Here is a 12,514-nt window from a genome sequence, read left to right as displayed (position 1 = left end):
GAGGGGAGTAGATTTCAAAGAGAATGAGGCAGCTGGGAGATTTGTATTAATAAATGGCACCCACAGTGCGCACAAATGTATATGTAGATGCAGATTAACTCACAGAAGCCAATGCATGTATACACACATATTACTGGACATACACTACAGCACAGTACATTACTGTCCCCAGGTGCCCTTACACTCCACACCTGTCTGTTCTTTAAAAGCTGGATCACTGTATCTCTGGTAGTTCTGTGTGTGTTTGAGGAGAGGGGCTATAACCCCTGGAGAACTGAAAATCTGGAGAGTGAGCAGGACTTCTATAGAGGCCATGAACACTTCTTTGATGGGCTCTCTTCATACCAGCTGGGGATATTATCAGCTCTGTCTGTATACTGATTTGTATTGCTGGTGAACTGCGTTCACAGAAGGACCCCTGTTTGCTGGCATGACAGGTCAGCAGCACCAAGTATACAGAAACATAATTAACTTCATCAAGCTGTAAAGTGATGCCACCCCTTTTCTGGATTCCATCAAGTGCCTTGTTGTAAATATGGCCCTGTATATAAGATTAATGTTGTGGCAGGGCAAATAGTGAGGTAGGCTTCACTATATTGCTGATGTGTAATGCTAGGAAAATATACATATGGACTAATTTAAGTCTAATTTTTTTAATTGTAATTACATGATATAAGTACAGGAAGGGCAAATAGCTTACATCAACAAGTTCTGCAGTGCAAAGCTGTTCGCAAATGATGCATCGGTGCCCAGTAGCAATTAATTTGTTTGGTGTCAATTGTCCAACTGCTGCCATTATCATTCACAGACATTCGGTGCCCCCCAAATGTGAAAATCAAGTGGCGTGTGATCTGGTAAACGAGCGCGCCACTCAGTTTCGCCCTGTGCCGTACAATGACACAGCCCTTAAAAGTGTAATTTAGCCAGTCTTGAATGGGTTGCGGCTGGTGCACCGTCATGGTGAAGGGATGTCCTACGAAACTGTGTCAGGGGTAATTCTTGATTAAAGGCATTGAGGTGTTGATGAATGAGCTGCAGATATCGTTCTCCATTGAGGTTTTCCTCATCAAGAGTTGGAACCATTAGCTGTTGGCCGAACATATCTACATTAATGCTGAACTGTTGCTGGTTGCCACATGCCCTGATGGTCCGTTGCTTGCATCTTGCCTCAAGATGTTCAATACACCAACGCGGTTGAATTTGGACTCATCAGTTTATATGATGAAGGGTGTAAAATCCAGATCTGGTTCTGCCTTCCATAACAGTCAGTCACAATAAATAATGCGATGCTCCACATCTCTAGGACAAAGTTGGTGCTGCGGGGTTTATGTTACTGATAAAGTATCTTCAGAATCTGATGGCCTTCATATTTTGAGAAACTAGTGTGTTATGCCTCAAACTACAGACTGACATCATGGTGAACACTTTGAAAAACAACTCTCTGTACACCTTTTTGGCTCTTCTCTCCTGACCTCCTAGCTATCGCAGTACAGTGAGGATGGTTTACATTACTGCTTGCTCTGGATTGCCATGATGCTAGATCTTGTGTCATGTGAGCACCACTTCTAAGAACAGTTATAAGAGTGGAAGTCACGTGAAAAGGAGTTCCTCCAAATGTGGTACGTTGATGGTGTGAGCTCAGAAGCTGAGCTGTGACTGACAGCCGGGGTCCTGCTGTAATGGCGGGGATTGGAGAGAACACAACTCACTGCCATTATTGCCTTACATACAGCAACCAATGAGGATTACAGAACGTACAGAGTTAGCAGAGGGGGGGAGTGCCCTCTGTGATATCATTGGCTCTCATGCATCTATTTATGGTTCCCATGGCAACCTGTGGCCCCTGGTAAAACTACTAGGAAAGGAGAGAATACACTGAAGATTATCTAAGCGATCATAGAATCGCAGGTTCAAGTACCCTAAGGCGACATTAAAAATAAACCATACAAAGCATTCACATAAAAAAATAATAAACCACTTTTTTGTGCACTGTTCCTTCCCCGCCACATCCCCCCCAAATGAATTTAAATAAATACATGTTTGGTTTTGCCGCTTGCATAACAACCCATAAAATAAATTAAAAACGCATTTTATGCTGCACAGCAAACGCTATTAAAAAAATAGAGCTCTAATTTTGCCTCCCAAAAAACGCAATAAACCTGCTAAAAAAGTTACATGCATCCCAGACTAGTACAGATGAAAACTACAGCTCATCACACAAAAAACAACCCTTACTTAGCATCGTCCATGTAAAAATTAAAAAGTTATGGGTCTTTAATTGCAGTGATGCCAAAAAACTTTTTTTTTTCTTTAAAAAAAAAAAGGCTTTTAATTATGCAAAAGTGAAAATACCTAAAATAAATATAATTTTGGTATCGTTGTAATCATATCGACCCGCAGAAAAAAAGTTGTCATTTACATCGCATACTGAACGGCTTGAAAAATAACCATTCAAAATAGCAAAACAATGTCTTGTGTTTTTTCACCCACTCCTCCAAAAAATTAAGAAACACCCCAAAATGGTACCAATAAAAATTACACTTCGCCATCAAACAAACAAGCCCTTACACAGCTATGTCGACAGAATAATAAAAAAAAGTTACAGCTTTTGAAGAGGGAAGATGACAATCCGAAAAAATAGTTACATCCTCAAGTACCAAACTATGTCCTTAAAGGGGTTGTCTCGCGAAATCAAGTGGGGTTATACACTTCTGTATGGCCATATTAATGCACTTTGTAATATACATCGTGCATTAAATATGAGCCATACAGAAGTTATTCACTTACCTGCTCCGTTGCTAGTGTCCTCGTCTCCATGGTTCCGTCTAAATTCGCTGTCAGCTTGCTTTTTTAGACGCGCTTGCGCAGTCCGTTCTTCTCCTTTCAGCACGAGCCGCTTCAGTGTGCTCCCCGCTACAGCTCTTCTGCGCATGCGCAGACGAGCTGTCACTGCTCGGGAGCGCGCTGGAGCGGCCATTCTGTACCATCCTCTGTTAGAGGAAGGTGCAGAGCCGCCCAGCTGTCCCGCCGTCCAGCTGTCCCGCCGTCCTGGTAAGTGATGGGCCGGGGGGGCTGCCGCTGCGCCGGGGGGGGGGGGGGGGGCTGCCGCTGCGATGGGGGGGCTGCCGCTGCGATGGGGGCGCTGTCGCTGCGATGGGGGGGCTGCCGCTGCGATGGGGGGGCTGTCGCTGCGATGGGGGGGGCTGCCGCTGCGATGGGGGGGCTGTCGCTGCGATGGGGGGGCTGTCGCTGCGATGGGGGGGGCTGCGCCGGTTACCTGCTGCCTGGCGGTGGGTGACTGGTCGGCCGTGTTCACTCCAGGGGTCCGGTCTGCGGCTGCGGGGCGTCTGGTTGTCAGGGAGACACAGCTGGTAGCGTCTCGGGAGCGCGCACGTCGGGCTGCAGCAAGCAACGGGAAAAGAGCCGGCGACCATCTTGGGAAAATTTTTTATAAGTTGCTGAAACGCTGGAACGGTAAGTACAAACCAGCTAGAAACGTCATTTACAGGGGGGCTTAGTAATGTATGCTTAGTTAGGGGGACTGGGCAATAAAAAAAATCCACTCCTGCCTCGAGACAACCCCTTTAAGGGAATAAAAGGGGTTAGAGATTAGAAAAATGGATTTGCTTTTTTCACCCCAGGAAGATGGCCACTGTTGTCCTTATTTTACATGTTATTGCAACTTAGGCTTCTGTCACCCCTCATTTTTGTCCTCTATGTCCAAGTTTTCTCTCAGATGTATTCACTGAACACATGCAACTTAGAAGGACCCGTCACCAATAACGCCATTGTAAAATAATAAATATCACACAATACATGTTTATTTACAGGTGTCCTCTGAATGGAATAGTGTAGATCTCTGCAATGCTCCATACATAAAAAAGTGGAAACCATGATGGTTTCAGAAGTCCAGTTAATGTATGTCCAAGTGATCTCTGTAATCCCCTCACACAGTACATCAGGTAATGCTCATATGTTAGCAGTACTGATAACATGCTGAAACACTTGCCTAAGGCTGCCTGTCCACGGGTGTTGTGATATCCTGTGGCAGATCTCCGCCACGGGGGCCGCCGCCCAGAAGCAGATTTCCACGGTAAGCCTATCTGACCTATCGCAATGATTCTCCACTCGTGGACAGGGGGGCTGCGCTTTCCATAACAACGCTATGGAAAGCGTTCACTGCGTTCCCCGCGGCCGGATAATCGCTGCGGGGAACGTAATGCTAAAACGCCTGTGGACAGGCAGCCTTAAAGAGCAATGGGAGGCTCACCTCATAACTTGAGTTTTCCAGTCTTACGTATCATGTACTTTTTAGTTTTGTTCCTCACTCAGTTTTTCCCACAAGTTTCTTGTTGCCTATGTTTATTACAGAACTTTCTGAATCACATGCCATGAAGTTCCATGAAGATCGGAGGAGGCGAGTAAAAGCAGTAAACAACCACTAATATAAAAATGTAAAAGAATTATTTTGTGTAATTTTTCACCTACTAAACAGTCTGTAAGTACAACAATCTTTGTGAGGTACCACCACAATTCTAAAAAAGTTGGGACGCCATGTAAAGAAAAAAAGAATGCAATGATTTGAAGATCTTATTTAGCCATATAGTATTATTCACGATAGAACACATATCAGAAGCAAGTTGAAAGGGAGACATTTTTCCATTATATTTAAAAAAGCTTTTTACAACAATCTGTAAATGTCTGGTTAGTGGGGAGACCAATTGCTGGAGTTTTGGGAGAGGAATGTTGTCCCAATCTTGCCTGATGTAGGATTCTAGCTGCTCAACACTTCCGGGTCGTCTTTGTTGGATTTTTCATTTTAGAATGCGCCAAATACTTTCTATTAGTGAAAGGTTTGGACTGCAGGCTGGCCAGTTTGACACCCGGAATCCTCTGCGAAGCCATGCTGTTGTGATGGATGCAGTATGTGGTTTAGCATTGTCTTGCTGAAATATGCCAGGCCTTCCCTGAAAGAGACGTTGTCTGGATGGGATCATGTGTTCTAAGACCTCCTATATACTGCTCAGCATTGATAGTGGTATAAGATGTGTAAACTGTCCATGCCATAGGCACTAATACAACCCCATACCATCAGAGATGCATGCTTTTGAACTGCACACTGATAACAAGCTGGATAGTCCCTCTCTTCGTGAGTCCGCAGAATACTGCATCTGTAGTTTTCAAAAAGAATTTCAAATATTGATTCATGTCACCACGGGACCGGTTTCTACTTTGCCTGAGTCCATTTTAAATGAGCTTTGGCCCAGAGAAGACGTTGGCGTTTCTAGATTGTGTCGATATGTCTTCTTCTTTCATTGATACAGCTTTAACTTGTATTTGTGGATTGCATGGTGAACTGTGTTCACAGACAATGATTTCTGGAAGTATTCCTGAGCCCATGCAGTGATTTGTATTACAGAATCAGGCCCTGTCCCTTGTGCACATGATTTTTTCAGATTCTTTGAATCTTTTGATGATATGATGTACTGTAGATGGTGGGATATCCAAAGTTTTCACAATTTACTGCTGAGAAATATTTTTCTGATAATGCTCCGCAATTTTTAGACCCACTCTTTCAGATTGGTGGACCTCTGACCATCGTTGCTTCTGAGAGACTCTATGTCTCTAACATGCTCTTTTTATACAGTCATGTGTCTTAGAACTAATGAAAAATAGCTGGAGAGTCAATTTTCTACTATTTCTCCAGCCTTTTGTTATTTTTTCCCAACCTTTGTGAATTCTGTTGCTGCCATTAGTTTCTAAATTAATTATTATTATTTTTTAAATTAAATAGAAAAATGTCTCACTTTCACCTTCTGATATGCGTTCTATGTGCTGCGGTGAATAAAATATGGTTGCATGAGATTTAAAAATCATTGTATTCTTTTCTTTTTTTTCTTCTTTCCATTTATGTGCATTTTACACAGCATCCCAACTTTCTTGGAATTAGGGTTGTAGAAGTAGAATGGATTGATCACATAGCCATAGAAAAAAGTCTAAGGGAGGCCACTTTCACACGGGCGACAAAAGATTTTTTCGCAATGCAACAGTGCTACAAGTCGCATGTATGTGAAGCCCATGCTTTCCTGTGGGTTCCTTCACATTAGCGATGTTTTGTCTGATGCAATGTTGCGAGTAAAAAAAATTGTGGCATGCCACTCTATACCAATGGCCAATTCATAAACCCCGCCTCCACAACTTGATTGGCTGAGCAGAGTTTGAAGAACCAATCAATGCAGAGCTGGATGAACCAATCACAGCCCTCACATTGGTTCATTGAGCGCTGCATTGAGTAGCGCTGGATGAACCAATCTGAGCCATCGCTTCCTGGAGGAGGGATTTTTGAATCCTGCAACCAGTAAGTGATTATCTCTGGACAGATGAGATCTGCTGAACGCACAGCGGAGCTCCAGACAGCAGCAGTATTATTTTTTTTTTTTTTAAGGGAATGTAGCTAGGGCTTAACCTCATGATAAAAATCACACAATTTTATCACAGGCAGCAGAGATGTGCAATTTTTCACAAGAAAAACGCATCAATGACTCTACAAAATCACGGGAACACAGCTGTGGTATCGCCGCAATTTTGTAGTGCCGATATCTCTGTCTCCCGTTTTATTGATGGTAATGATTGGAAGACAATTATAAAATCATATTTTTCACACATAGTAAATATTTCTGTTTATAGTAACCGCTAAACATGACTTGTTAAGCATTGTTACAGATTAAATTATTTTTATAGTACGTTCGACAACTGCTGCAGTTTTTATAGAATGTTGCTTGATTCAAGTGAAGCTTTGATTTAGAGCCTTTGTAATTAGTTATGTATTGAATAATTAGGCAATAAGATATTATTAGACTCTAGACTGTTAGAGACATTTGTGTTGATGTCTATGCCATTTGTTCTTAAAGACTTTCCATTAAAAAAAAAGTTAAAACAAAGCAGAATGAAAAGACTTCTCTAAAAACTCATAAAAGATCTGAAAATCATTTTGTAATACATCTACACTGAAATATAATGTAACTAGATAAAGTCCTGAGAAGAGCCCCCCGTGTGTGTGAAGCATATAGTGAAGTTTATAGTTGGCTCACTGGGTTACTGGATGTGCGCCGATCAGAGTTTCGAGAGTTTCCCATTGAAATATGATGAAAATTAACGAACCTAATTAGGAATTCTTATGGTCACATGTCTTGTTTTGGCTCATGTCAGATACAGCATTGCTTTGGAGACCGACAGTTGTGATATAGATGTTGAAGGTGCTAATTTTAATCCATACATGTGGTTTACAGCCACCAATGACTGAAGGGTATTCCTGCTATTACAAGTGATGGCATATTGCCAAGATATGCCATCACGTGTTTCGGGGATTGGGTATTTTGCTAGTTGAGTGCTGCGGCCCATTCAAAATTTTTGACTCCACAGGAACACTCCCAGCCATCTACAGGGCAGAGAAGGGCAACAAAAGCCCATTTGCTTGAATAGAGCTATGTTGTAGTTTCCTGCGCAGTGGGTGGCCGCCACTTCTTCCCCTTTTATCCTTGGAATCAGAGTGGTCTCAGTGGTCGGTCCAACAATGGCTCATATCCTACTGATGTGATGATGAAAATACATCTTTATCTATGGGGCTCCTCGAGTGTGTATAAAATACTGTATGTTATAATATCCCAATGTGTTACTTTTTATTCATTTTGCAGTTGGAAAATGCCCATTTGCATCAGTATATCATTGGTATTACATCTTCAATGGGCTCTCTGATGTATTTGCTGTTCCATTTTACAGCACATCTGCTCTACTGATCTGCAGTGTGAATGCAATTGTGATGCTATATGATCTGTAAATACATCTATAGTACAGATCCATATTCTGCTTGTTGATGATTGCTTGTATAAACCTTGCCTTATGCATAAAGAAAGACTATTCTAAAAAGTTGTATGAAAGGGAACCTCTCACCGTGTTTGTGTTCTTCTGAAATGCTGTGGCTCTGAGTCAGGCCCCTCTCACGCAGACTTTTTTTTAATAGTATGCAACGTGCTGATTAAGGCTGCTTTCACACAGGCGTCTGTAAGGCGCTGTGTTTTTTTAAATGCGTTGTTTTATACCATTTTTAAACACACCCTATCATTGCAATGAGTGATGAGGTGGGTTAAAAATCACTGAAATGCACTAAAATAGAGCAGACAGCGTTAGAAAGTCACGGCGTTAGAAACGCCGCACTCGAATGCGCGTCTGAGAAGCTCCATTGCAATTAACGGAGGTGTTTTTAATGCTGTAAAAAAAACAGCCTGTGTGAGAGCGGTCTAAACACTGTACTAAGCCACCATTCATTTCAATGTGGCTACTCAGATGAGTGCCTAAACGCAGCGTTCCTTACGCCACTGTTTTTGAGCCATTTTCGTATGTTTCAGCGATTTTTAAAATCAATACGTCGTCCATTGAAATAAATAGGGAGCATTTTCAACACCGTCAAAAACACAGTAGAACGCGGTGCCCAGCATTTACCGCTTTTTTAAAACGCAGTTTGCTATGCCAAGCTTGCTTGGCTGTGTTTTTGCACTGAAAACGCAGTCAAATGCTGTAAAAAATGCACCAGAAGGCAGCTAAAAATGCAGTAAACGCTGCGTTAAACACTGCAGCGTTTTTACAATTGCCTCTATGAGACTGGCCTCAAAGAGGTGGGCTACGCAGGCTTCTCCCCACCCACAGCTCTCTTCCTATACACAAGCAAGGAGAAAGTAGTCAGTCAGCATGCTGTGAGTGGGGACAAGCATGAATGAATAGCTAAGAGCTATGTGCGATTGGATGAGTGCTAAGCAGTAGCTGCTATTGGCTGAGCCCTCAGCCAATCTGCACAGCCCTTTCAGGAGGTAGGGATTTTTGAATCCCCGACTCCTGAAAGAGCTTAATAGCAGTGACGGGGAGCCAGCAGGAGGACACGGCTGAGCGCAGGAGAGGTGAGTAATATTTTTTTTTATTTTTTAACACACTTTTGGCAGATTATCGGGGAAGGGCTTATATTTCAAGCCCTTCCCCGATAATCATTCCACGGGGATTGGCAGAAAGCAGTGCTTTCAATGGGATCGGCAGCAGTGCCGATCCCATTAAAAGCAATGGGCTAGAATGCCGGGGACTTCTGCCACAGCTGTCACAGCTGTGCAGAGGATTCCTTCATCCCCGCGATCCCCGTGGGGATGAAGGAAACTCGTGCCACAGCTATGACAGCTGTGGCAGAAGTCCCCGGCATTCTCCATCTTTTTTCAATGGGGCTAGCGCTGCTGCCGCTGGCCCCATTGGAAAGACTGGCGATATGTCAGCGTGATGCCGATTTTTTTTTTCTCACACTGCGATGCGAGACTTTAACTTTAGAATCGCATCGCAGTGGAGAAAATATCGCCAGTGGGTAGGAGCCCTTAAAGTATGCTTATTTTGAAATGCCACTGAGTTTCAGAATAACACATACCCAAAGACAGGCACACCTGTCTCAGGTTCATGCTGCCCGTGGCAGCATAAACTCAGGAACGGGTTCCCTTTTATCCTTACGATGGCTAACGATTAGATTCCATGTTTCATTTTTCCAAAGTAGGCTTGAAACAAAAAAATTATTTTTTTGAATGATTGTCATGGACAACAGTTCTGCTTCAAAGCGCCATCAGAGTCTCTCATTAGTGCAGCATTAGGCTTTGGGTCTGTATGTTCAAGCAATCACATTGTGCATGGCGTTGCCTAAGAACCTAGAGGGGTTGTACGGTATTAGAAAAACATGCTACTTTCTTCCAGAAACAGTGCCACACCTGTCTACAGGGTGTATACGGTACTGCAGCTCAATCCCTTTCACTTTAATGGGGTCCACATCAAACACAACTTATGGACAGATGTGGAGCTGGTTCTGGAATAAAGCAGCCGTGTTATCCTCATCCTTGACACCCCTTTTAAAATACCCTGTAATTCAATGTCTCATTGCAGACTATTATAAAATGCTACAAACATTCCAGGAATGAATGGGAATTTCTGTTGCAATGTAGATTTACTAGTGACTGCTCCTTTATTTACATGTAACATTTTATGAGAACAGTTCCACTCAGATGCCCGTGTGCACCCAGGCATACACCACTGGCGAACACAATGTTACACTTTGTTTTATTTGGCCACAAGTCCTATCATTGTCGCATTCAGAGCACATTTTTCTTTACAGATTCTTGTTAATAAGTGTCATTATAATGCACATTTTAGCAACTTTCCTCGGGGATCATATTGTGGCGTGTGGAATATTTCCCAGTAACCATGTCCTATTCTTCTAGTTTCTTCTCTGTCCAAGTTCTTTGTTTGTGTGCGTGAGATGCCACAAATATGCCAGGTGCTGACAAGTAGAAGCATTGGCACGTAGGGACAGATGACATTCAGACTGTCTGCAGAAACTCAGGAAGCTATCCAAATTTTCCATGCTGGACAACTTGAGTAAGAAGATTAGTTTGTGCTTGTATTTTGTGTTTTGACTTGAAGTGGAATACGTTTCCTCAAATGTTAAGCACTGGTATGATAACTCCTATGTAATATCCTGCATGCATTGTGTAAAAGTTACTTTCACTATAATCTTCACTGAAGTTTAATAATGGGCAGTGAGTGGTAACAACACAGTCTGGTGTTTGCCCACTAAAGGTTGGCTTCATTCCGAGCACTGATCATGCCACCGTTGCTGATGTCCATAGTAACTAATAAGAAAATAATGTATGTGGCTGGCAAACTGTTCATTTATTTTTCTGTTCTCAGAATAGCCGTTGCAAATCTGCAGGCTGCCATAGGGTACGGTCACATGAAGATTTAGTGGTGTGGCAGGAATCTGCGCTACTGACACATCAAAGGGAGCACAGATTCATAGGGTTTATCCCATCTTAGATTTGTGGTATAAACACAGGAATCTGTTTGTTTCGCTGCTTGTTTGATTCCTCTTAACTTCAATAGAGAACACAATCTAGTTACAATACTGTCACATTCTTCATCCATCTTGATGTGGCCTCTGCCGACTAGCATGCCTGGAGAAATGAAGAATAGAGGATGCCTCTGTACTCTCAAAGGAAACGTAGCATTACATGACAGTCATTCATATGAGCTGCCACCCATGTAATATATGCATGGGCCAGACCTATCAGAATGGGAGCTGCTCTTGCCTTTCGACTCTTTATTTTGGCTTATAGAGAGTTGTCACATATGGAGGGCTCCCCCTAATGTCAATATACCCTGAGAGGGCTCATGGACAGGAGTTGTCTGAAAGAGATGACCTCTTTAATAAATCAGGGCTCATTTCCCATTCATATTGCAAAACATAAACTTGCAGAACTTAAAGTTCTCTTAAAGTTTAGGTTACTTATGTACTTTTGCCTGGCAGCTGGCTGGCCACATTGGTATTTACTTAAAGGAAAATTGTCAGCTGGAAAATGCCGTCCAAACTGCAGGCATCATGTTATAGAGCAGCTGAGCAGATTGATATATAGTTTTTTTGGGAAACATTCAGTATAACTTGTGTTTTAGGCCACTTTCACATGGGCGACAAATTGCACAGTTTTCCCGCAATGCAGCAGCGCTACAAATCGCATGTATGTGAAGCCTGTGCTTTCCAATGCGTTCCTTCCAGCAGCAATGTTTTGTAGGCTGCTACATTGCGAGAGAAAAAATTGCGGCATGCTCTATATAGCCACGATTTGTGATGTTTTGTAGGCCATGTTTCCTTATGGAGCCTTCCTTTGTGTTGCATCTCATCACATGAAATCACGGTTTTCGTGCAGTGCAATGCAACTTTTACAGTAGGAAGTCCTTCTATTTGTCCCTAAAATAAGGCACTGTCCACTCCGCCACACTTCTCCTCCAGCAGTTCCGCTGCACTTGTTTGTAGTCTTCACTGCTTCCTGGGTCAGGGGGTTCAGAAATCCCGCCTCCAGGAAGCGCTGGCTCTGATTGGCCGAGCCGTATTGTTCCAGAACCAATCAATACAGCGTTAGATAAACTAAAAACAGCCATTGCATTGAATGACTGTGATTGGTTCATCGAGTGCTGCAGTAATTGGCTGAGCCTCGGTGCTCGAGAACCAATCGGAGCCAGCGCTTCCTGAAGTCATGATTTTTGAACCCTATGACCAGGAAGCAGTGGCTGAAGATTACGAACAAGTGTGACGGAGCAGACAACGCCTGTTAGGTAATGTATTAGTTTTTGTTTTTTTTATGTAGCTAGGGCTTATTTTTGGGGTAGTGCTTATATTTCAAGCACACACCCCACCCTCCCACTCCCCCCAAAAATCCCGGCAAAACACAGTTGCAATATTGCTGCGATTTTCTCACGGCGATATCACTGTTGCCTTGTAAAAGAGGCCTCATTCATTTATATCTCTGCTCATTCTGAGCTGAACATTCCAATGGGCAGAGCTATCAGTGATTGACAGCTGCCCCTCTATGTACAGCCATACACACAAATTGTTGTCCATCACAGATAGGACCACCCATTGGACTGTTCAGCTCGAATGAGCAGA

This window comes from Eleutherodactylus coqui, chromosome 5 (assembly GCF_035609145.1).
Source record: "Eleutherodactylus coqui strain aEleCoq1 chromosome 5, aEleCoq1.hap1, whole genome shotgun sequence".
In the NCBI taxonomy this organism is placed as follows: Eukaryota; Metazoa; Chordata; class Amphibia; order Anura; family Eleutherodactylidae; genus Eleutherodactylus; species Eleutherodactylus coqui.
Note: the sequence above shows the minus strand (reverse complement) of the source record.